Genomic DNA, 22,495 nt, shown 5'->3' on the forward strand with positions numbered 1-22,495 from the left:
TTTCGGATTATCTCTCTTGCAAAAACTTGAAGCTGCAGTGCCTTAACAAAATCGGTATTCAATTTAATTAATTCAGAGATAGATAAATTAATTAAATGTTATCTCAAATTTTGATTTATTTTCGTATTATCAACCAAACTTGTGGGTAAGCCGTTTTGGTAAGGTAAACTTAAAGAAGAAGTAAGACGTTGAACGGTAGGAAAAGAATAGAGAGAAGAGGGAGAAGACTAAGAAGAAGGACGAAATGAAAAAAGTTCGCTCACGCACAATCGCGTATAAATCAGGGTGGTTAATAAGTAAAAGCAAAGGGTTAGGCTTCCATGGTGATGCTGGGTTTAGTAGACGGTATGGGGGATGCGCTTACGGGGGTTGGATCTGCACCAGGTCCAATTTACGATTCATTTCGTCGAAACGGCCGCCACCGTCGGTGCGCCTTATATCGCCATTTTACCGATCTGAATAATTAATTTTAATAACGAATTTCTATCCGCCTCCCCCTCCGAACGCTGTACCCCTCGTCGAACTCCGTTACTAACCGCTCGCCTCGCTCGTTCCTCGTGAGCGAGGAAGCGGATGAGGAAAACTCCTGCCTCGGACGTTTGACGTAAAGCCTCTATTGTCGGATACATTTTTAATCGACGAGGGAGGCAACGAGCGCGGCTCACGATCCGTCCGCAGCTTTTCTGATACATCCCCCAACTCCCCTCCCCCCGTCTTAAACCCGGAAATCAATTACGCGACTTTCCAAGGAGAGTTCCTCGACGTGATACGTAATGCTGCCTTTCGTTGCGATGCTTTCTGTTGCACATGGCCTTTAAGAAATTTCCTTTATCGCGCTTGGCCGCACTTTGTGCGGCGCAATTTAACTGCGAATGTTTAATTTCTTTGCGACACAAAGTATGATACTTTATTAGAAGGAATGATTATGCCAAATGCACACATTTATAACAGAGGGAAAAGCTTGAGCAAATATTTAAATTTTTATTCACTTACCGTACGCCTTTAAAAATCAATGCGGCCCTCCATATAACAAATGAAACAGCCTGGAAGCCGCGATATGATAAAGTCATACGGCGTACACGAGACTCGAAAGGATATTTATATGAGAAATAAACAACGGTGCGCGCCGAGCATTAAACCGATCGATTCAGTATTACGATCCGTGTACGAGAGATCGGATCAGCGATTGGATATATTTATACGAGGCAATCGGCGCGCGCCGACACGGCCGTTCTTACGCGCGATTAACGATCGCGGACGTTAAATCGCTGACTTTCGAAGAAGCTCGCTATCTCCGTTATGTCCGCGGTGATACACGAGCCTGGAGCGGATAGTTAATTGTCGGGGAACTCTCTTGTCAGTTATGGCATTCCGAAAGCCTTCGATCGAGGGGAACGTTGCACTAAAGTTAAAGGACGAACGGGCATTATTTCCAGTGTATTATCGAAGCTTGCTTTTATAGCGCGAGATTATGGACGTACGTGGCTATTAAGCGATCGGGACTGCGAGCGGCAATCGATTTTCCGTCTCTACCTTCGTGGCAATCTTATTTGCAAAGCAAACTGGAAATTATCATGATAAAATCTAAGATTGAATTTTTCATATTTCGAAATAGAACTTTTATTATAGGCAATAATTTCCACCTTTTCTTACGTATATTATATGATTCGTTCAATAATCACGATAGCCAATTCGGATTCTTAATATTTATTTTAGTTTGAATTATTTTTAAACTGAAAAAAAAACTGATTTTTCTGAGAAAATGCGTCTAAATTTTTTCACATTATTATCTAGAAAGAAATTTCAGATATAAGATGTTCGTCCCTTCATCTTCAATTCGTTTTACTGTTTTTGTTTCAAAGGTAATGTGAGGAAATTATATATTTTCTCAATTTCAATTTCGCATTTAAGAAAGATTGCATGACGGCTTACGTGTCACCCGGTGTGCATATTTCAGAAAAAAAGATATACGTGAACGGCGAATGCATTGGGCGATCCACCAACCCGGTTCGCCATGATCTTACGACCGTGCAGTATTCGGCGTGGTATTGCGACGGTAGACGGTAGTGTGGTGGTGGTGGGCTAGTGATATACAACGCTATCACCCTCGTATTTACTGCAGTGTCAAACCAGGGCGACAACTTGGTTACAAATTAGTGCTTTACACCGCGCGCACGGCCACGTCCCGCTTTTACACCATACGCCCGTTGTGTATGTATAATACGGTGTATACGTATGCACGTACATCGGTGCCGGGTCCTCCGACGAGGTATACGAGTCTCGTATGTTTATGTTCCTGGCAGCTGCGCGGCAGAACCTTGCCAATATTGGTTCTCAATTTAATGATCGGCCAATTGCGCGCAACTTTCCCTACGTGTTCTCGCCGAGGGAGGTCGTAAGCTCGCAAGCTGCTACTTACCAGTTGCAGTAAGATATTTCAAAGGCGTACCAAAGTTTAAGGATTTCCTAAACCGTTGTACAAATTTTTAAAGCCCGATCATGTAGATGAGTAAATTATTGAATGTTTGCAATGATTATTATAAATGTGCTCCATAAATTTTGCATAATATAAATATGTATAGCACTTGATATAGTGACACAATAATAAATATAGATGCATCAGTTTTTTCTACGATAAAATTTAAAATTACTTATCAAGATTAAATTATTTTCTTAATACCGCGAATGTAATAAAAACCGAAGGTGATTATCCACAACTGTGATCATTCTCAAGATCATTCTATTCGAGACGTAGTAACGAAGCACATACAGATAGGGAATCTTTCTCGGAAGTAAATACAAGATCGATCTCGAAGGAGAAAGATCGGCTTGGCTCTAGGAAAGCCATCGGACGCGGCGCAGTGAGATTTCACGCCGTATCCATATCACGGCTTTTAAGATCCTGCCTGAGACTCTGAACCAAGATGTATGGCATCGATGGCTCGATAGAGGGGACTGAGAACCTCTCTCTCGCCTTGTGGAGGAGACGATATATCAGCCGCGGGTCAACAATGTGTAAGCGGTATCGTTCTCGAACCCCCAGGTCGAGCGACCTAAGTTCGCTCTCGGTGACACTTCTGGAGTTTCTGCTTCTTGGACGGTGCACACTCAAGATATATGTTATTGGCCGCGCGTGTGGGTGCACGCTGTATACACGCATAGTGGTGCGGACTCAAGTCCTTTGGATGCTACGTGTAGATTCGTCGAACGAAACTTTGAGTTATCTCGAGGCGATCAGCGTCTTGAGAAATTTTAATTATCTTCCTATTATTTGATAAATCCTATTTCGACAAAAATTGAGGGGTAATAAACATTTCATAGTCGAGACGTGGGCAGTTAAGCCAATTAGTCTGACAATATAAATAGTAGAATCTAAAGCAGGTTTCAAATTAACTCATTTGATGATTGTATTTCCGTTCAATTATTTTAATTATTATTATTTAATTATTTAACTGTTCAGAAGTATGCCATTAGAGCCCATAGCTGTATAAGGACATCGTGATCCTGAGTTATTTCTCAGTGCTTATCCACACGCACACGTGACAGAGAAAAAAAGCATGCCTGGCTCGTGGTACGAAAATTTGGCCCGTCATTAGCGCGAGTTGATAAGTGTCGCGAAGTGCGTCATGCGCGACCGCTTGATCCGCCGGCATTAAAAGTCAAATGCAACAGATCCATTCACTAGCCATAATTACGAGGAAGCCCGGCTGCCGCACGCGTAAAAGCGTTCGTTATTAAAAAGTTTAAATGTCTATTAATTACTCGACGTTATGCCGGGCCGCGCCGAAGAACTGTATAAAATGCATTTAATTATCGCGCCGTGCTGAATGAAGGAAATCAATGGGTTTCCCTTTAGCGAACCTACGGCGCTGGCGAATGTTTCTTTTTTTTCCCCCCTCAAAACCTCAATTTGCTGCTACCGCGTTACTTCACTTCCCCGCATTCACCCCCGTTTACCCTTTCCAGTTACGCCCTCGTGAACCCACCCATCGGCCGTGTCGGTAATGAGGGCGACACCTGAATCCGTGATTACATCGCGGCAATGAAAAGCAATTTGTCGATTCACAGCACGATGGACCCGTTCGATACCGCTACCGCAATTTCGCACTTTTTACGAGTGAAAAGCTTCCCGCGCACGGGCCCGCCCGCCTCAAAATAACGTCCTATCCCTGTATTTAATGTGGATCTTTGAAAATTGTGTTGTTTGTCGCGTGAGACAAACATTATTTCAAAGTCGTTAAAAATATTAGTACACTATAAAAATAACTGGATACTCATAGTATATCTCTCTGACACTTTCACAGAAAGAAGTCGTAATAATACAGAGAAAATCTTAAAACGATATTCATACTTAAGTTCTTTATAATAATCTCAATATTAATTATACGTGATATAAGAATTATTTAATTCGTATCTTTTTTTAGGCAAAGCTATAAATTTTATTGTGCAGTTTTATTAATCGATATCTCGCGTCGCTATATATCACTTGGCAAAGTTCTGCGAACATCGGGAATTTCGCGTTCGAAATCCCACTATTCATGCGGATATTCGATACTGATATTTTAAAACAGTTAAAGACCGTTGACGGTCGGCGGAATTTATTCTCGGAATGGAGAAAGAATCGGGACCTAGGTTGCTTTGCAGCTCTGCTTTGTCGTTGTCAGTGAGTCCGGATCGCTACTACCTTATATTTCACGTCAAAGTCTTTCGCATTCCTGAACGCCACCTGATCCACGTATCCCGCTTCGAGGCCCGGCTTTCGTGGTCCACCGTCGAATTCGAGTTCGATCGTGCGCGCAACGCGCCTGGATAACGCGCCGTAGAATCTTATTTCGAGAAATCGAGCCCGATCGTAAAGTGCAATAACTTTTTTCGACGCCCAACTCGACGTGCTGGTGCGTATCGTATCTATACGACGATCAAATTACTCTCTCCAAATCCGTCAGCCGGGCGAAGCGTTGAATGTGTGAGCATCGACGCAAAACAAGCAGGTGCATTAAATATCAAATGCATCTAAGTATTATATACGGCAATTACAAAAATACAAATCTTTTATTTAATCTTTTATATATCTGTGTTCGTCCATACACACATGCACATTTAAATATATTATTATGTATAAAATTTTTCCTATTACTTTTCACGGTTTTGTTGAAATATCTAAAAATTTTACCAAATACAGATCTGAAAATAATTATGTTAAATCATCTAAATAATTATATTGGCTTGAGCCTTCAATATAATTATTTAGGTGATTAATATAATTATTTTCAGATCCGTATCTGACCTAATTTTTATATAGTTCAATAAAACCATTCTTTCTGTGCATGTACGTATATAAGTAGAGAGTTCACTTCTTGTAATGTTTCATATAAACGTCATAATTTTCTATTATAAAATAGAAACAATACAGTAAATTATTAGCCACTATCCGGATTCTATCGATTCGAATAGCTAAAATGTTTCAAATTTAAATGATTTGACGAATCCAGGTTGAGTTATTGGACTATCCGGTTAGTCTTCCCGTAAGAAGACTGTATTATCTGGAAATCCAGCCATATCACGCCATTTCTAGGTTCTGAAATGATTTAAGGAACGATATCGATTCCCGTGACGGGGAAGAGTATAGCGTACACACGTTCGATCGGGATACCTTAGGTCGTGGATATTTTAGGTGATACTGAGGGTACCGGTCGCTCCCCCGGTGCGAAGACGATTTAAGGCCTACTGGTTGGGCCCAGCACACCCATGGTGGTCTATATCAAGACAGAGAATCCCCTCGATACAATCCTATACCCCATATCAAGCTTATACCGCGTAATGCCATTCGATCTCATTCCTTTGCGAAACTTAAAATTACATTTAATAAATCATTCAGCTTCCTCTTCTTCTTGCGAATAAGCGTTTGTAATAATAATCATAGTTACAGAATGATAATAATAAACTAGGTGTCTTTAATATATATGTATAATTTAGTTCATTAATAGATGAAATATATTTTCATTATTTAACTTGGTTAATAAACGAAACTTGAAATCAAAATTCATTTCTGATTGCAAAAGTAGAAGATCCACGTAATCTAAGTTTTAAAAATAGAATTGCAAACAAACAATGCGCGCTCTCCGCGATGAGAAGATGCACGATGCATCACGATGCTGCATGATACACCATCTCGAAGCGGACGATCAAAAGGTGAGGGGTGGCCCGGACCAGGGCGGGAGTTTTGGTGCATTTCGGTCGCCAGCGATAAAGCATTTTTATGTCCTTCCTGGCCGTTTGATTTCGAGATTAGCCGGGAATTTTGGGCGAACCCGCATATCACGGTGATTTACATCAAACCGGCGTTTCGACGAGGAGGCGGCCGGATAAAGGTAAAATTCTCTTAAATTTCAAATTTATACGCGTGGTCTTGTCATAATCTTGATTCTGACGCCCGGTCGCGAAGCTATTCGCTCGTTCTCCATCCCGCGTCGACACGGTGGGCTTATTTGTCAAGAATACTTGCACGTCGCGAGAATTCGAAAAGAAAGAAATATCGGATAAAGAAGGAAGAAAAGCGAAAGTAATGCCACAAAGAGTAATAATACTCTAAGTCACAAGGTGACGACAAATTGAAATTTCAACGTCAAAACAAGTCGAATTAAAACCTCTATAAAATTGTATCTAATTGATTACCGCCTTCTCCAACGATATTCTACTTTTCCCAATGTCGTCCATTATTTTAACTCTTCGAATTCCTTTGGCAGAATTGAGCATTTGACATTTTAAATACGGGCTGCGAAATATCAATGGTAGCGGCCGAAGATCGTCGATCGAGTACAAATTATCCGCGGGTCTCGTATCGTGTCCACCAATAATCGTTACAGACGCGCGCGAGACCAAAAGAAGAACATGAGAAACGAAGAAATAGAGGCGGCACACACTCGCAGAGTTCGCGCGCGACAGGTATACATACACATTTTACCGATGCGGCAAACCCTTCGAATACCATCGGCGTATCGCCGCAACCCGAGAACTCGCTCGCTCGCTCGCTCGCTCGCTCTTTCGCGTTCACGGGACCCACCATGGGCCCATAAATATCTCATTTTTATTTTGAATGGGAAAACGAACGATGGGTCGATGCCGCGCTTCCCTACCCCGCACTAAATCAGCGTTACTTTATTAAGTATTACCTTTAGTTAACAGATACTTAATCAAAAGGTGCACGCGGTACGCCACTAATTTGACTTTGGCCCCCATAAATATTCGGGGACCGCTGGATGTACGGGTCTGCGCGCGGTCGATGGTACCGGCCATCGGGTTCGGCCGATGTTGTTGCGCCCGAAATACCGGACCGATGGACGGACGGGCGGACGGACGGACGGACAACCAATGGCTTTTGTACCGATAAAATACTTCTGTAATTAAATGCGAGCGGCACGCATTCATCTAACTGCCTATGCGCGTTCCCGCGACGTATGTTATTGATCACAGCTTTCGGGAATTTATAAAGCACGGTCGATGGGACGCGCGGGATGCGTTCGGATAGGGAAATGAACGGCCGGTAAATCGAGAGTGGCATTAGGGTTACATCATTTGTTACTTTGTTGACCGTTCTGACCCGACTTCTTTACGGTCTGTTTCATTGTAATACACAACTTTTTAATATAAATATTTGTCGCGTATTACAAAATATGATAATCCATGGCGATCTTTTCGTCAGTCTTAGAAACGCATCAAAGCTCGAAACGTCTTATTAAAACTGAATACAGATATAGTACGAGCGTACGATATGTTTCTGCCATTCGGTAGCTTTATGTTCTTTCGCGGAAGTCGAACGATCTCAGGGTGTTCGCCGCGCGATTATACTCAGCGAGACTGCGCTGTAGCTGTATAGTCTCCTCGTTTATTGTACATAGGGACGCGGAAATTGTGGCCAAAGCAAAGGCGGTCGGCTCGCGGTTCGGTAAACACTAAACACTCGTTAGCGTATAGATTGAAACGCAATCTGTATTCGGTGCGGCTACTACGGCTACGGTCGAGGAAGACGAAGGCAGACGCCGAGAAGCGACGCAGACAAAGAGAGCCTGGGCTAACTCCGCGGCGACGTGGAAGGGAGGAAGGGCACGTCGGGGGTTGCCGGCGGAAGGGTAGGTTCCACAGCCCAAAGAGCCCGAGGCCCCCCACTAATTGATTTGTGCTCCAGCTTCAACGGCCCTCTCTGACTCCGTTCTCTATCTCCTCTCTCTCTGTCCCCCTACCCCTCGCAACGCCGCACACACATCGGGACACCATAGGTAAATCCACACGCGCTAAATACGCTGCCGCTTCGGCTACCGACCGCCCTTTCCTTTCCGGTGGAGGAAACAGAGGTCACTCCTTCTGCATCAAAGCTTCAAAGGACTGTTATCTTACAGGCACACCGTCGTGGACGGCTGCGTACTGAGGGTAGCTAATTGCGAGATACGCGCGCACTTTCGATGCCACCCTTCGGCGATCATTCAGCTTTATATAAGTTCGGAAGCTATCACGAATCCGAGTCCCCGGATAGTCAGCGCTTTGATATCAATTATTAATTTCACTTGAATCAATATCAGCGAAAATATCTATAACACTTTTTTATATACAAGTTTTGTAAGAAATCTCAATATTCTAATTTCCCACGTAAGGTGGAAAATAATTACGTTAGAAAATAATTACAAATCTGCATTAACTGAACGTTAGCCATATTTGTCCTTATTTCGACTTATTTCACGACAATGCGTATGACAATGCGCCAGGAGATCGAGAGGGGACATTTCTACTGTAATGATATTCGCCGTTAATTGCATAGTCGAGCGACGCCTTCGGGTTCATCGTTTAAGATAGAACGTAACGAGGCGCTGGCGGACTCTTTGTTCCACCTTGGGGCAGTCCACTTTGCTTTCGTCCTGGATTTTTTCAGTCTTAGGTAATATCCTGAGTGACAACGTCCTCTTTCTCCACTCTCCTTCTCTCTCTCTCTACAGAGAGTGTATCCTTCTCGCTCTGTCCACGGGCTAACGCAAACGAGCTTTCGCGCAGCGTGTGATATCTCCACCTTTGCACGTAATGCGTATGCGCACGTACGTGGAAATAGGTATTTTACATATGTTACTTTGACACCGAGTCTGGTTAAGACGTCTCACGTCGGCGATGATTACAGCGGCGCGCTGCGCGACGACAAGATAAACATGATTCTGTACGCGCGGATGGTTCCGTGAGATGCGACCTAACCGTCATGCTATCGTCATTTCCTCAATATTTCAGGCAATCGAAATAGATTGATTGAAAAAAATCTCACGTCATATTTTCTGTTTATCTATTCCAAGATTTTTAAATCCTGTTTTCTACCGTGAAATTATTTTAATAAATACCTATAAAGTAGCTAATCGTAAAACTTTTAAAAATGCAAACATTCTCTATCCCTACTGTTTTTAAATGGTAAATATTATAACTCGATTATATTCAAATACAGAGATACAAAAAACTTTCTTTATTATATTTTTTATAAATTTATTGCAATTTTCCAGTCAAAGCAGCTTTCATGAATGTAATGTAACATTCAACCAGGTGTTTTGTCAATAATTTTCGCGGATATCACGCATGACAGTCTACTGTGTTTACACGTATTAGACGGTCGACGGATACATTTAGAGATCGCGGGCCGTGTCAACAACGACCGCGACGAGGGCGAGCTCTGCCCTGGATAATTGGATGAGCTCTTAAACATTGCAAATTACCCCCGCGGCGACTTACTTATTATACTACGAATCATGTGGGACGACGAGAACGGGGGACCGAGGAGGCAGAACGGAGGGACGCACTGTCCGCGACTACGGTTGGCCGTTTATATTATAATTTCAAGCTACGATTACTTTGCCTTTTGTCTCTCGACAGGCGCACGTCGCGGTCAAAGTTCAAAAGCTTACTTATTATTTTCGGTCAAAGCCACGCGCCCGCACCGCCTGGACGACCTTTTTCAAGCTGTCGCCCCGAAGGTTGCGGTTCGTTTCGCGGCCGCAAAACTGATCTCGCCAACATCCGTCCAAGAATGAGAGATCGCGCGCAATCGATAACTGTCATCCTAGTCGGACGGCTGCACGGAGATGAACTCAAAAATAACGTCAAGCTTTCATTCAATGCAAAAAAATTCAATATTCGATAAGAGTGGGATTCGACAATCGCATTCGAGCCAAATGGACAAATGCCTCGTGCAAATGGCCGCAAAGCGTAGCTATATCACAGATCGCTGATCTTAGCTTAACCCACGGCAGGGGAGTCCAGATTCCGCCTACGTAGTATTCAATTTGAGTGGAGCGAATTGCAGATTCTCACCGACTGCCCGCGGGCTTATTATCGCACTTTACCGGGTGAAACATCGGGCGAAATTGCTTCTCTACCCTGGCCAATCCACCGCGTACAATGAGTCTAGAGCGCGCTTTATAACGGACTGATATGATCTATAACCAAAAATACTCGGGATAGTTCAACCAACAAATATGGTATGGCAAACGCGCTATATTTTTATATAATAATGATTATTTCACTGATATAGTCAGCAATTATATTATTATACTTCGATTACTTCGTAGCTCTTTGCATAATTTGTCAGACATAGTATTTAATTGGTTACTGCTGGTACAAAAAAATACAAAAAATAATCTACTATTTTATTTATGGGTAAAGCGAAGTTATGGATCATACGATATTATAAAAACATGAGGTCTCTCGGAGACGTAGAAAATTAATAACAGAGACTTAATTAAAGTCATCATTTATATAGGTTTCTTCTTTTTAAACTTGAAGACATGGACGAAAGCCAGAAGAGCAGGCCCGAGCGCGATCGAGAGGCCAAAGACGATGAATCGGCATTAATTGATCGCTCGCGAGGTACGACGAAACGATCGGTGGACCCCGTAGGGTGATGGGGGAGGGGGGAGCAACAGAGGGAGACGGCGGGGGATGCCAGGAGGTGAGATGGGTAGGGAGGGGAGGGGAGGGTTATTAAAAATGCCCTGAAATATCCGGCGGATTAAATCGTCTCATTTGCATAAGATACGGTCACCGTAAACGCGAATTTATGGATATGCGAACGTATAGATTCGAGACCGAACGGGATAACTGCTAATAAAGGCTCATCCTGGCAGCAAATAATGAGGGGGTCCCCTGGGTGGCGTGGCGCCACGATATCCGACTAAATATCTCGCATGAGCTTATACCGTACGCTACATTATTGCCGCGAGATACGTTGTAAACATTCTTTACTCGATTCGCGTTTCCCCTGCCCCTGCCCCTGCCCGTACGCCAACTCACCGCGGCACCGCGGTTCATTTCCTCTTTCGCTCGGTCTTTCCTTCGACTTACGACATTGCGAATCGAGATATTCCCCAGCTTTTTCCATATGCAATAAAATCGTGGAAGTTACGGCCCGCGGAGCTCGTGATCAATAAACGTTAATTCATACAACCCGATATTACGATCGAATTTATGCATTGCGACTAATAGCGGTAATATATTCCGCGATTCCGTGATGGCCCTTCTAGCGATTCCTCTCTTTGCCTTAGTTGCACGAAACGATCTATATAGCATCGCATTCTTGACGAGGCACTTTCTACTTTTCTATGGGGACAGGCTGTAGATAGATATACATGACTAAAAAACTGTGAATTTATATAAAGACCTTTTCTCTTATTAAAAGCTGCTGCTAATTTCAAATTCACGTTTAACCATTCTTGATACGAGATTTTTTCATAGATCGAATATACACATATAAACATATTAAAATAAAAAAGGTAATTAAACTCACATGAACACGATGCGCAACAGAGCGGAGTTGTTGTGACACGATCACGTTCATCTGTAAAAAAAAACACAAATATACAAGATTACAACATCGCTCGAAATAACCAATTCTTCGAAAACGCTCATTATCGCGTTAAACTTTTCGCTCGTCTTTTTTTCAAGTAGATGTATTTGATAGAACAATTATATATAATTTTCGGGGAAGGATTAATCGCTCGTGGTCGTGAGTAAACAGTAAACGAGTAGCAAGTGAATAACAAGTGAATTATTCACCCTACGGTTGCTCCGCTGCTGCCCGATGCCTCCCCGGGCCTCCTCCTCCTCTCTCCGTCGTTGCTGTTTCTCGTGGCACTCAGGCACTCACTCGCGAAGACGACATTTATCACGATCACGCGCCGATGCCGCCGATTATTGAGACACGGTGACCGTACGCCGTCGGACGCGCCGGACAGTGGTTTCGCGCGGCGCTTCCGAGGTTAGGTACGCTCACCCGCGGCCCCCGCGGGGCCGCGGTTGACTCCGATTGTATGTACGTGCTCCGATCATCGAAACGACACTCTACGCGACACTCCCGGCGTCAATCGTACGCGACGTGCACCGTATGTTACGTTTCGATGGAAGAACAACGCGACGAGAATACGAGCGGAGTATGTACATGACGCCGATACCCGCAAAATACGTCTCGCGGAGCGCGGGCGGAGCGACGCGACGGAGCGACAGCGAAATTCAAAATCGCGCGGCCAACTTCACGCGTCACTCATCGCGGCGATGATATACGTTATTTATTAAACATATTAATTATTCGTTTCTGCTTACGAGTGTCAAGAATCTTATATTTACGAAAATAATACTTATAAAAAATATGCTTAATGATGCTGTTAGTAAATTCATCGGCGACAAGTCCAAACATGTTCATCTATAAATGTGCAGGTTTATTAAAATATGGTATTGAAGAGAGAAAGCGTTCCGCGTTGCTGTATGCAGCGCATGTACCGTTCGAGTATTAGACTGACACATGCGAAGAGTGCTAACAGAAATGCTAACAACGTGGTATGTCACAGGCGCATCAAGTGTCAACGAGAGATTCCTGATAGCGAGTGCGGCCATATCTTCCGTTAATATGACCGAGAGACTCGTGGAAGTGCCTACATTATGGAGGACCGTAAGCGCGACTGACGTCGATATTAAGCAATCCTACGCTTATAACGAAGTTTTCACGTTAGCGAAAGGAGACCGTAAATATCTGTTTGTTTGCCAGAATCATTAGAATTTTATTCTATCGCTGTCACGTCAAGAACAGCCAAGATATTGCCGACTGTAACACTTGAAATTTTATGCTAAGAATTGAAGGCATAAAGACAATTATCGAGTAATCTTAGATCGTGATGTAACGCGAAGAAATAACAGGCTGTTATACAATAAATTTACTGACACGTAATGTAATTCTAGCAAATTGACTCATTTATGAGACGATTCTATTTCCAGTCTCCGCAAATTGATTTTTGATTGATTTTCTCATGCAAGAACTTTTCGATAAGCACTGAAATGATCTATTTCGTATATTAAAAAAGATTAATTATTGTCTGACGACAAAAATAGTTATGAAAAACCCGAGACAATAAACCTAATGTAAATAAATTTATTCATGAACCTCATTTAAATGAAAATAAAACCGATATGAGGGAGAATTCGCTTAGCGAAGGCGATGTGTCTTTCGGAATATTACTTTCGGGATAATAATACGAATAAAGGCGGACAACCTGTGAAAATTGGCCCGGGACATAAACCGCGATTATATTGCGAGGAACATCGTACACCGAACTACGTCCCGAAATCAAGAAATATTCCCGTAGGCCTCATCCAATCGCCGCACCGTACCGCGAAAGTCGGTAAAAATAAATGTGTCGCCAGCCACACGTATACGCGATGGTGCGGCGATAAATTAATCCGGCACATCGTCGACCGCGTTCCTCAGCCGTGGTAACACCGAATCCGTGGCCTTTCTCCCCTGCACCACTTATCCCTGATTTATTGAAATTATATCTCGACACGCGAAAAAAACGTTTTCCGTACGTTTATACAGCTTGCCCAGTGTATTCCGCCCTCCGTTCGAATCCACGCGACAATTATTCTTTATATCCGTGCGACTAGCTACATCAGCATTTAGAGATTAATGTCTTTATCAGAAAGGAATTATAGTCGACATATATATTACATATTGATCGACGATACTATCCAAGTATCGATTGGGTATCTTACATATATGTTAACATACAAACACTTTTCCCAAGGCGTAATTTAAATTGTAATTATATACATAATAGAGTTGCACACATTAACTACTCGTATAATAATGGTGCAATATTAATACACCAATTAAGACAATTTACGCACCGTCTGACTCGATAGTATATAAGATAACATAAAAAGCAGCATGCTGCATTATTGGCATGCCAACAAAGTAGCGTAAACTCCCAATGAGATACAAATAGTACAGCTCGAAGGAATTAATAAGCAGTAGCGTGTCTCGTTAACATCCAAGCTCGTCCATTCCGCATCGGCTACTCAGGGTTATGTACAGCCTCGTAGCCGCGGTCCAATCTACGGAGAAGATGTTATTCCTGCGGTGGGTAGGCACACGCTGCACACACGCTTTCACGATCGAACTGGTTTATCGATAAAGGCGTATCGTAGCCTCAAAACTTTACACGGCATCACTCATCAACAAAACGATCAAATGAATAAGAAAGTAGACCTGCGGAATATGCAAGATGACCTAGAACTATCAAAAGATATTTTAATGGTTCCTATATACACATGTATTCAACGAATCGGATGTTTGTACTTATGTTTTCTTACAAATAACATTTTTACCTGTTAATCTCTTTTATCAAGAAATATGTAACTTATATGTAACAGAAATAGAAATATGTAACAAGAAAAAAATTGATGAAATAAATATGGCTAAAAGATTATTCAGTTTTAATGAAAATGTCAAAAATAATGAATTAATAGCTAATAAATAAAATAAAAAAGATGGATTCTTATCTTTTAATTTATAAATGTAACTATCAATATAACATCTCTTAACGGACATAGCGGAGAAAACTTCGCCGATACGTCGGCGCGGTGCAAGCTATACGTATAAATACATCGAGCACTTAGACGGCCACTTTGACCACGTCGACGCTTCCGTTCAGCAGCTGCCAGGCCCTTCCTGTTTCTCGTTTCCGCCGCATTGACGCTCTCCAGATCAAGATAATCGAAGCTTGTACAGACCGTCGCTTATTCGAACGAACGTCTCTGTCGTTGGGGGTGGTTCGGGTGGATCGCCAGGGAGGGTACTGTTGTATCTTGGCGCTATTAGCGCGAACAATACCGGAACCAGTCTGGGATGTATCCTGTCCTTAACGCCTCTCGCTCCCTCTTTGTCACCCGTACTTGGTTGACACCCTCTGTTTCCCCCCTTCTCCCGCAGCATCTCTCATTTCTGTCTTTCCTTGCGCCCTTCTCGCGCCACCGAAGAGCCTCGAGTGCCCGATGCTTTTTCTCGCAGGCAATTTATCAAGGCTCTCCGATGTTTTTATATCTGTCAAAGTATGGCATATTGTGTGTGTGTGTGTGTGTGTGTGTGTGTGTGTGTATACAATATATATAACACAAACATATATACACATTTTATATATGTATATACATATATGTATATATATATATATATATATATATATATATATATAAAACTATCGAATCTGCTGTCGTGGTGAAGTGCAGTCATGACGAGAAAAGAGGCTTCCAGCGCAATTTGTTCTTGTAAAGAATTATGGATGATTCCGGCGTAACTGTCACTGAGAGGGCCTTCGCGAAAACAGATTTGATACATCGTTGCCTGTCACGCATCAATGTCATTATTATTTGCGCGAATGTCTTGTGTGTCCAGTCGTTCTGATTTTCGAAATTAAGTTGATTAACCGTACTGAGAACACAATTTCTGAATATTAATTCGAGTCTACTAATGAGATGTTATGCACAACATTCAATCATTAAAACCGATCTATGGGCAAAAAAATGAATGTTCTTTAAGTTCCATGATGCTGAGAAGTATTCTATGAAAACTGGTATTCTTCTTGAATATTCGACAGTATTATTGATATGCGACTGGTGGGCGTCACCAACAGGGAGCAGCTTCCTCGAAGTAATTTATATATTTTCTTTCGGCCGATATTTGTCATCAAAGAGTGGCCATTAGTAGAAGAGCGGAGCAAAAGAAAGGCCTCTGGGAGACACAGCAGGAGGCATTAGACCGTAGCTCCCATTAGCTCGACTTGGTTTTTCTCCCGAAAGGAAATTAATGGCCGATCTCTGCTCGAATCCTACCACTGATAGAACCGAGTCGAACCGTGTTCTCGTTATATCGCTCTTGCGCGAGCGCGTGATCCAACTATAATTAAATATTAATTTCTAATTCTCCCTAATATCTCGTATATTCTAATTTAATTATGGCAGGTGACTACCAAAAAAAAAAGTACGTAATGCCACTGGACCTGACTGTCTATTAATTCAAGATAACCCGCGCGCCCCGTCACTGGATGATCAATCATAATGCGGAAAGAGAGACGTCATGATACAAACGTATCTAAGCGCTGCTTCTCGAAGCTATAGGGAGTCAGTCGGTCGTTCGCACTCGCAGTTGGGAACCACGTGAGTGGCACGTGACTTAAGAGGATGTAGCAATTATATCTCCACTTCATCCTCTCCTCAACCTTCACTCTGCGCCACCTCCGCGACCAGCATTGCCTCCTCTTTCCCAGTTTGCTTCATCCTCCTTCAACACCTTCCCTCCACTCCCTCCCTCGGATACGGACCGTCTTAGTAGTGCAACAATTAACGTAGCTTCGTGATATCAAAAATGACCCTTCCCCGAATCCAAAAACTGGCGGCTACTCATCAAAGGCAGCCGCAATAAATTCTTATTGCCAGGGATCGGGGTATTTACGATTCCTTGAACACAGGCGCGCTTCTTCTTTTTTTTTCTTTAATCGCTTCCTTCTTTTCAATTTCCCATCGATTATTGAAGTGTTCTTCTAAGTCACATCGACATTCAAAGCAAGACTAAATCGAATCCAACGTTTCGGACTACTATTAAGTTCTCCGTACTAATTGACGAAAACACTTGACCGAAATTTCTTCGAGATAATACTTACAGAATCATAAAAGATTGACAGAGACACCGGATCCTATCTTTTACGGCGCATTCGTCGGAGATAATAGATGAAGGCGCCGTGCATATTTAGCCGAACTTGTTCGGACAGCGTGGAAGAAATGAGATAAGAGAAAGCGGAATTATACGAGGCAGGTGTAGGTGGTCCCCGCGGCCATTCCCCCGGGAACGCATTTGCGGGCCGTTTGGGCCGCCCCGGATCAAGGCCTGATCTCCTGAGCCTTACACTTATACGGTAGCCGAACGACCCCAGGAAATCTAATTGTCGGTCTTCGAGCAAATTGCAAAAATAAACACGTCCGCGGATGGCGGTAAGCGGGGATGAAGGGGTTACGCTAGGTAGAAAGGGGGTGAGAGCGGGGGACGTTCAATCGAGGACCAACCAGCGGTCGCCGGAAGTCTCTTCCTTTTTTCTGTCTCCATCTCTGTCCCTTCCTTCTGCGATCTCCGTTCGATTCTCTTCCACGGGGAATGGAAATACTAATTTTGCGGAATACAGTGGCCGGACTGCGGTGAGCGCCCATTGAAAGACAGTGGTGTGGGTCGTGATTACCTGAGGATAATTATAGTCGACGTGCGCGCGGCTTATAGAAGGGGGTGGTGGGGCCCCCGATGTGTACTACGTCCGATGTGCGTTTACGTGTGCGTGCGGGTATCACATGCCTGATGGAGGTCCAAGTAAAGTCATCTTTGTAAAAGCGTCACTTTCGAGATCCCTTTTGCCCGATTCCCTTCTCCGCCACAGTTCCGGGGAGAAATACAATTCTTGTAGATTCACTGTAAAAAAAATTTCACGTAAATTATATTGGTAATATTGGTAATAGTTAAATATTATTACAAGAAAAGATATTATTATACACATATTTTTATATTCTTTCATTCGATACTACGAAGATTACATTAGCTATCGCTTGTCATTATAAAATTAATCCAGAAAAGACCGCTTCGACATTCCACGGTCACCGGATTAACATTGACGAAACGCGTTTCGGCGAGACTCTTTTCGTACAAGAGGCGGCGAAGCTACGCCGAAAGGAGACCATCGACAAAAGGCAGAAAAGGGAGTAAGCGACAGCGAAGAAAGCCGCGAGGAGGACGGAGAGGACGAATGCGAAGGGGGTCATGAACTTGCGCACTTGGAGCGGTTGAGAGAATTCGTGTCTTTGTCTCTTCGATGAAGGGCGCCGCGGTAGATATCTCTCGGGGTATATATGTGCGCGGTTTGAGGTGGAGGCACTAAATCAAGGCCCCGCATGCTTTGGATGGCGTCTAACAAATGAGCCAATGACAACCAGCCCGGCCTGGCTGCGCTCTCTCGCGTTTCTCTCTCTCTCTCTCTCTTTCTCTCTTACATTCTCTTTCCCTCGTCCCCGTACCCCTTTCGCTTCGTACCGTATTCTCTCTCGCTCCCGCGGGAACAAAACGATAATATATTCGAGCGCGCGAGAGAGCACAGACGGGATCCGGACGGATCGAGCGGATACTATATATGCTGTTTCGAGGTCCACGTGGTGGAAGGATGATCGAAGCTGAAGGAGGCGAAATAAGACGGAGGAAGACGGCGTAGGATCGTGGCTGTGGCTGATGGTAGCGGAGCGGGCGGGATGAAGCCTTTTACACGTCACCGAGAACTAATACCCCGACGCACGCTAATGACGGCCAATAATTTAAAATATGAATTTGTATAAATCACCGGTAATCGTTAATTTCTCGGAATGTTAGATCGGCCCGGTCCATCACGCAGCGGCGCAGGGCGACGGCGGTCGCTGCGTCTTTGAGGTCCTCACGGAGGTCATTTATGCCGGGGCCTCAGATTAATTGGATTAATTAGGCATTACTGTGCCCCAGGGCACGCCGGTGCATTAGTCGGCACCAGAGAACAGAGTCCTATGAGGTACCGACGAAGGTCTCCCCGCGACCTTCGATGGAGGGATCACTCTGGAGGATTCGCGGGATCTTTGATTTAGATCGACCTGCTCGGGCGACCTTCTCGATTCTCGGAAGCTATCCGTCTTCATCGTTCAATGAGCTTCGTGTCTACAGTTTTTTGCGAGATTTCATCAACCTATTTTCTAGCAAATGAGACGAGCTATGTAGAGTCGTGAAAAATTTCGATTCAGCAAAGTAGAATTTTGCGTAGTAGAAAATTTAAAAAATAATTATTGTTGTCGATTACAATAAACGTATATAAGCGACAAAATATAAAAAATTGGAATCGAAAGACTAAACGGGAAATAATCAAAGAACAATAGTCAAGCGAAAAATCGAAAGCTCGTCTTGACCTCGCGTTGATCCTGAAGCGTTCGTATCGCCAACGCCGTACGACACAAACGATCGTCGAATCGTCGGGTAGAGAACAGCGCGAGCGGGGACCTTTTTCTGTTGCATGGTCAAAAGTCATTACCGAGCAACGAAATTTGACATGGTTTTTACTCTTGTTGCGCGAGAGCGCGTGAGCGTTCGCCTATAATTATTTCCACATCTATCACTCCGGTCCGGCAATGGCCGGCGCGGCTGCAGCTCGAAGATTGAAGATCGGCTCGCTTGAAAAAAATGAGACGCGAAACCGGGGCCTCTTTCGAGCAATAGCACTGCCGGTGGGGAAAGAAGAAGAGGAAGGGACCCCTCGTCTATATGTGCCCCGTCGTCGACTGAATGCCAGTCGGTTTCCTCTTGTTCGACGACGGCGACGCACGAAAGGCTTCGATGACGTATGGTTCGTAGAAGAAGGAGAAATAAAGAGGGCGAGGTGAAGAGATGGAGAAACGTACCTGAGATTGTCCTCGGGTTAGGAGAAAAAAATGTCATTGTACCAGGAGAAACGAGCAGTCATTTGGCCTGAACGGCTTGACGCTGGCTGATTTTCTGTGCTCACTACCGATCCATTGATGAACACTCGAGAGCCATTAATGGTTTGGCCTCGAGCGTATCTCGTGATGTTCCCGGAGTATTTCCCCGCAAAGAAGGATATATGTCAGCTCAACAAAGGATAATATTAAATTGCGTATATGATTTCGAATGAACATGATAATATATGTCAATTCATATAACTCATAATCTATAGAATATTTCATAAGGATGATTATTTATACGCTCATACGCGCATCTAATATAATTTTTTGATCGCATGCGTATCCCGATGCGTTCTTCATACTTAATCGTCACAGATTCTCACAAGATCGTGATCAGAACAAAAATGATCGAATGATCGCGCACGCTCGTGTTTCTTTCTCGATAAACGATCAGTCGCAGCGGAGGAATTCGCCCAGATCCCTTCGCCGTTTCTGTGAGATCCATGCACATGAGCACATCTATCTATAGTAGGGCACTCTCTGATGTATTTCTGAGGCTTGGCTAGCGGCCACCATTATGCACATGATAATTAGAATGCGTTGGCGCGTGTCTCTATATATCCGCGCGTGCTGCACGCGTGCTGTGAGTTAGAATATCAGCTTCGCCGTTTACCAACTGCCCTTTCATTGGACCAGTCGCGCTGCTCTTTCAACGAGCTGCTCGCTACACTTGCACACCACCCAGGCAGGGAGGCTTCTTTCTCTCTGATCCGCAACTACGGTTTGCGCGTCTCCGCCAGTGCACGTCCGAGCTTCGAATAAATTAGTCGAGTCACCTCCGCGCATCAAAACGAACCGTAACAATCCAGCAGCCGCGCAACGATGGGTCGTATACAGAGAAACGCGAAGAGATTCGCCGACCATGTCCACGATCCAAAGAGACCAATAAAATTGAAAATCTGTCTTGCATCGCATCGAAAACACCGCGACTTTTAGTGGCACGATATGTATAAAAATCTCGCGGTGTTATGAAGAATGTCAACGGCGAGATCTGTTTTTAATGCAGAACGCTTTACGTCCAGTGAATATTTTATTAAAACCTCACAATTTTTTATAATTAAGAAATATAGGAATAAAAAATAAATACTTCGCATTTTTTTATAGTACATTTTAACGTTAGCAACTTGAAAATTTAACTAATACTCAGCTTATTGTATGGGCCATCCATTTAATGGGTAAAATAATTAATTATTACATCTAGCTATGTATGTGTACATATTTGGTCTCTTTCTGTACACTCACAGTTTCCTTCGATAATTATATCGATATACAGAGCTTCGGATGACACCAAGATGACACAGGAAATCGTTGAAACTCGGCCTGATTACAAACGGGCTTATACGGTTTGCCAATGTCAGACGTACATTCGCGTAAGTACAATCCCGAGGGCGGAGATAATTCCCGCGTCAAGTTTTAATATCGAGTTTCGGTATCGAGTGCTGCTCAGAAGTGGCCGGAGATAAAGGAGAAGAAACGATATTCTTACCGGTAGGAAGACTCGGCTTCGAGGCTCGGAATCATCCGCGCAGACAACGACGATATCTTGTTTCTTTAATAAACGGAAACGGAACGTAATCGTATTATTTGTTTCTACCTTTAAGAATACTATCCTCGTCCTAATACCCGGCTCGAAGTGGAGAGAGACGAAGCGACTAAACGCCAAGAAAGCAAAGACCACGGGGGAGAAAGAGAGAAGGAGAGAAAGAGAGGCAAAGATCTACCACGGCGGATGAATGAATGGAGGGAGGGGAAAGAATGGAAGGAATATTTAAGAAGGTATTAAACTTCCCTTCTCCGTTTCTATCTCCGCCGTATGGACGAGAAAGTATTAACGTTGTATTTTATTCGCGGCAACTCGATGAGTTTTCAAATCCGGAAAATACCTTATCGTCTGAATTCCATTTCCAAGTATCAGTGATTTATAACCATGCCATCTGCAGCTCGAAGCACTCTTCATATTACATTTAACAGCATTATTAACATACAGTGCAATCTACAATTCCAGATTTATTTTTTAATGAGTATCACCGCAGTGTTATTTCTATTATTATATACATTATATTTAAATTAAACGACGTAATCGCTATATTAATTATATTAAATCTCGATTCGCATCTTCTTAGTTCAATTTGAAAGACGTGTACCAAGTATACCAAGTATAGTTCGTAGGAAGTCAACTCAGGAGATCCGGAGTGGAAAGTTCGCACGCGCATGCGGTCGCGTAAAACGTGTAGTCGGGACTAATCCCGCGGTCGCTCCCGCTGCGATATTCTTATTGAGAATAGTAGCTGCAGAGCAAAACGTCCCGAGATCGCTGAATGGGGTACCGCGGTGCGCCAGAGTCAGGTGTCGGGCCCGAAGAGAAACGCATTAACAGGTGTTGCGCTCAGGGTAATAGCCGATATATCATCGCCGGGGCCCACCTAAACGAACTCGCGTAGCCGTAGAAGGGGAAAAGGCATATGCCAACGAACGATATTTTAAGAAACCTCCAAGATTGACCGCGTGAGAGACATCGAGATTTGATTGGGTGCACGACCAGCTGGTTGATAGACTTCAGCTATCTTTTCGAACGACGTATGAACGATGAGCGATAAACGAATCAGCGAGACTGCTTGACGGG

The 22,495-nt window shown here is 43.6% G+C and overlaps 1 long non-coding RNA gene across 1 annotated transcript in view; it reads right to left on the bottom strand.

The window, feature by feature from the left end:
* Window positions 1-11,804: 11,804 nt before the first annotated feature.
* LOC139780123 (uncharacterized) overlaps window positions 11,805-22,495 on the bottom strand; it is a 45,439-nt gene continuing 34,748 nt past the window's right edge. Inside the window, exons 2-3 of the long non-coding RNA XR_011720132.1 lie at window positions 17,574-17,797; window positions 11,805-11,857 (exon numbers count right to left, since the gene is read on the bottom strand). This is a non-coding gene — a long non-coding RNA (uncharacterized lncRNA). The remainder of the gene's footprint in view (window positions 11,858-17,573; window positions 17,798-22,495) is intronic.

The sequence above is a fragment of the Temnothorax nylanderi genome, unplaced genomic scaffold, assembly GCF_030848795.1.
Source record: "Temnothorax nylanderi isolate EJ_2023f unplaced genomic scaffold, tnyl_v1.0 TNYL_tig0007_pilon, whole genome shotgun sequence".
NCBI classification, from domain to species: domain Eukaryota; kingdom Metazoa; phylum Arthropoda; class Insecta; order Hymenoptera; family Formicidae; genus Temnothorax; species Temnothorax nylanderi.